Below are 5131 nucleotides of genomic sequence, written 5' to 3' on the forward strand. Positions count from 1 at the left end.
TCTTTCTTTTTAAGTTTCATCAAGTCATTATGCACATCAGTGGCCTTCTCAGGGCCAAAAATATCCTCCACTAAATCTGTGTATCTGATTTTATTTACCTCCGCATCACTATAACTTAGTGTGTCTGATATTGCTGAAAAGATACCCGCAACATCAGGGAATTCTTCCATAGCACAAAAATCTTAGTAAAGTCAATAATATACAATGCAATATAAAAAACGCAGGTGCGGACCCTCTATTGACAGAGACCACTCCCTAACATCAACAATTATAAAACAGTGGGTGCTCAGCTCATATGATGCATACAAAACAAATGGGGCTCCCGTTACCTAAGAACTCCCGCTGACGTGACAACTCTCGTGAGATTGGAGTGAGGAAGCACTCGGTACACAGAGGCTATGCAGCTACCGACACCTGCAGCACACGGTGGAGCCCCAAGATGGTACCCTGCTTTTCCTGTCACCGATTGCTTTATACTCATACATGCTTATGTTCCTGTCACGTTTGTGAGTGTGCAATTTTTACCTTTCAAGTCCCATATAAATTTTCTTATATACTAAACCATGAGTGCACCTGTTGTTTTCGTGTATATATATATATATAAGTTAAGTTATGGTGGGTAAAAAAAAGTGACAAAAACCCTCCACAGGAAAGCAAATATGCAAATTCAACTGTATGCTCATCTGCATGTCTTAGGCAGGTCTGCAACCCCACCTTTCCCCATTATCAACAAGCATACAGCACTTCCACTGCAGCAAGGGATTCTGGGAAATGACATGCAAATGAGCACACAGTGTCACTTTTTGCCTCAAAAACCATTTTTAACATGGTTCCCTATAGGCTTAAGCTTGCTGCATGGTCACAGCTTTGAGCACAGCCAGGGTTAAGGTGCATACCCAGAAAAACACCCACAGACAGCTGTTTTGACCTTAATATGTCTCATCAGTGTGGGGTTGATTTTAACTGGGTATGCAAAGAGGCTATGGGATAGGCTTTACCATGATACTGAGTTAAGTTATGGTGAGTAAAAAAAGTGACAAAAACCCTCCACAGGAAAGCAAATATGCAAATACAACTGTATGCTCATCTGCATGTCTTAGGCAGGTCTGCAACCCCACCTTTCCCCATTATCACCCAGCATACAGCACTTCCACTGCAGCAAGGGATTCTGGGAAATGACATGCAAATGAGCACACAGTGTCACTTTTTGCCTCAAAAACCATTTTTAACAAGGTTCCCTATAGGCTTAAGCTTGCTGCATGGTCACAGCTTTGAGCACAGGTAGAAACAGCTGTCTGTGGGTGGTTTTCTGGGTATGCACCTTAACCCTGCTGTGCTCAAAGCTGTGACCATGCAGCAAGCTTAAGCCTATAGGGAACCATGTTAAAAATGGTTTTTGAGGCAAAAAGTGACACTGTGTGCTCATTTGCATGTCATTTCCCAGAATCCCTTGCTGCAGTGGAAGTGCTGTATGCTGGGTGATAATGGGGAAAGGTGGGGTTGCAGACCTGCCTAAGACATGCAGATGAGCATACAGTTGTATTTGCATATTTGCTTTCCTGTGGAGGGTTTTTGTCACTTTTTTTACTCACCATAACTTAACTCAGTATTATGGTATAGCCTATCCCATAGCCTCTTTGCAAACCCAGTTAAAATCAACCCCACACTGATGAGACCCATCAAGGTCGAAACAGCTGTCTGTGGGTGCCTTGGCCCTTTGGCTTAGATCAAGGCGATATGAGTGCTCCTCTCGGCCTGCACAGCTATGACCAAATGCAGTACTATCCTATCTGGGGCTTCAGTAGGAAAGGTCTGTGGCAAGCATTTGGCCCTCTAGCTCGTTGAGAGGTGGTGTCCAGGCCCCAGACCTCAGAACCCCTGAGCCTTCGGGCTAAGGGGGGATGGCATTCGAACAACCAGCCCTTCGGGGCTGGGGTGCACCCGCACAACCCTCGAAAGAGGGGAGACGATGCGAACTCCCTTGCGGGCCTCGGGCCAGAGGGAGGAAGAGACGGATGTCCTGAATCCTAACGGAGGAAGGCATCAATGTCCCTGGAGACCTAGGCTTTTGGGCTGAAACCTTCAGGGAAACTGTGCACTGAGGGCGGGTCTGACTTCGGTTGGACAGTCCAAGGGCAAGCTCCCTATCCACTGAAGTGGACTGGGATCCGATGAGCGAGAGAGTGTACCCTCTCGGGAAAAAAAAAAAAAAAAAGCTGTCTGTGGGTGGTTTCTGGGTATGCACCTTAACCCTGGCTGTGCTTAAAGCTGTGACCATGCAGCAAGCTTAAGCCTATAGGGAACCATGTTAAAAATGTTTTTTGAGGCAAAAAGTGACACTGTGTGCTCATCTGCATGTCATTTCCCAGAATCCCTTGCTGCAGTGGAAGTGCTGTATGCTGGGTGATAATGGGGAAAGGTGGGGTTGCAGACCTGCCTAAGACATGCAGATGAGCATACAGTTATATTTGCATATATATATATATATATATATATATATATATATATATATATATATATATATATATATACACACATATATACAGCAATGACAAAGGAAATAATAACAAGTTACTAGGATAGAGAATAATGTAGATTAAGATTAGAGGAGATATAAAGGGGACCATTTCAGCCATATACATGCAAGTACAAACTAAGGCTATTATTATCCTATCCCATCATGCATGACTATCCTTAGGTGGCTCAGAGGACTACAAGTAATAATATGATTTTTAATTATACAGTTATAATTATGGTCTTGCAATATTATTAGTATGATGTGACAGGGTCGCTGTAAAGTCATTGCATTATAAAAGGTCACTGTAAGACCGGATTCTTAATTATATTATAGAGAAAGACTCATCCATCAAGGATACAGTATGCTGCTATTGGGACTCCTCTGGTACCAGTATACTAAGCTTTTATTGATTCATTTACAGATATACCTCTTTAATCAAAAAAGGAATATAGAGAATAGAGATGACAAAGAAGGTGACAATTGCAATACAGGCAGTCCTCGGTTATCCGACACAATGCGTTACTCAAAATGGCGTTGTAAAGCGAAACGTTGTAATGCGAAACACGTTTTCCCATAGGAACACTGTTTAAATGAAAGGTTCCGTTCCTGAAGGCATTTTTAACACTAAAATACACCAAATATTTTATACAGGCAATAAGATATGCAGCACACACATAAATTATATAGTGTATATACTGTATTATATATATAATATAACATAATAAATAATATATTATATAGTATAATATAATATTATATAGTATAATATTATATATATACGCTCTTACGACGCTTTGCAACGTTGTTTATCTGAATTTGTATATATATACACACATACACAACGTTGCAAAGCGTCGTAAGAGCGTTGGATAAGCCATTTTGGCGTTGTAAAAATGAACATAGGTATGCATTGCATAGCGTTGGATAAGCCATTCTTTGTAAAGCGAAGCGTTGTAAAACGAGGACTGCCTGTACAATATTTGTAATATCGACCAGTACACAGAAAATACATGCAACAAAAAAATAGCATAAGTATCCATTGTCAATTTCATAAACAAAATGCCCAATGTAGCTACTTCCCATACATGTAACAAATTACATATTTACCTTTATTCAGTGGATAGAGGTGTCCTGTTTACAGAATATGAACTGAGGAGCTATTGATTTTAATGCTGTTATAATTTATGTTATGTTGGTTTTCAAGAAAAAAATTCTAAAGAGCAGAAACAAATCTGTTTTCAGGTTAATTATTTACACAATGCTTGCTTTAAATGTGCTCTGGATCCGAAAACTACTTACTGTACATCATACTTTTTGTTTCCACTGTGAATATAGTATGACTGTTTAAATGTTACAACATGTTTGATTTTAAAATCTTAATGCAACTGAACAGAATTTTTTCTCATTTTGTTTAGGTCAAAATATTAGGATTTATATTAATTTCCGTTTTGAAGTAGACAATGTATATCTTCTAGTAGCCATAAGTTAGTAGTTTCAATGTAAATAGTAATGTATTATAGATACATACAGTATAGTGTATACTATCTCCAAGATAGGTTTATTATTATATAACTACATATATATATATATATATATATATTATTGTTGTACAAAGTGTAGGCGATTAAGAATATCATGCAAATTACAAGTGAAATAGGAAAGATCTTCTATTTTTGAATCTCTGTAGTGTGAACATGTATGTACATTTACTGATGGCTTATATGCTAACCACCAAGCTAGGTACAATGTACAAATGATAACAGTGAGGTCACAGAGAAATGGTTATACTGTATATAATATAATATTAATGTTGGATGTCTGATAAAAATCACAGTAATATTTCACTTTGCTTTAGAATTTGTCTCTTCAATAGGGGAATACTTGATCCTTTTGGTTACTGTTCTGCAGCGTCTCATTGGACTGGCTATTGTTTGTTTTTTAGCTGGGCTATCACCAAAGCTGATGCTGACTGCAGGTTACCCTCAGCAAATCTGCACGTTTATGAAAAGGAAGGAGACATTATTTTTGGAGGACTTATTCCAGTGCATCTGCGTCCTGGCAACATCAAAATAACCTTCACAGAGAAACCTACACCAGTGAAATGTGACAAGTAATGTAGCGTGTCCTAATAATATTAAACCAAATGATGCCTTTGTACACATTGCTGTGTATATGTTATAGCTCGCAGTGTAATAATTAATCCTCACTAAGGTTTAAAGTACTGAATTTCTTCTGAATAAAAAATATCTTTATTATTTTAGTTTATTTCATTATTTAACTTTCTGCATACAGTATAAATTCCAAACTGTGTAAATCAAATTTGAAAATGACTTGCTAAATATAACTATGTCATGAACCAAATTATTTTCAAAGGACTGCAACGTATTAGAGGATTCCATTTATATCCCAAACTCACATAACCCCAGATTCATTAAGGTCTATTATGGGTTAACGAACCCACACAGGTGTTACCTTCCATTCTAGTCACTGGACGGTATGCGATGTTCACAAATAGCAGATCTTGAGGCCAATATTTATTTTTTATTGTCATTAAATGCTTTACTTCTCTGTCTCTTTAGACTTTATATTCAACGTTATCAAGAAGTCCTAGCC

Source organism: Ascaphus truei, chromosome 6 (assembly GCF_040206685.1).
Source record: "Ascaphus truei isolate aAscTru1 chromosome 6, aAscTru1.hap1, whole genome shotgun sequence".
NCBI lineage: Eukaryota > Metazoa > Chordata > Amphibia > Anura > Ascaphidae > Ascaphus > Ascaphus truei.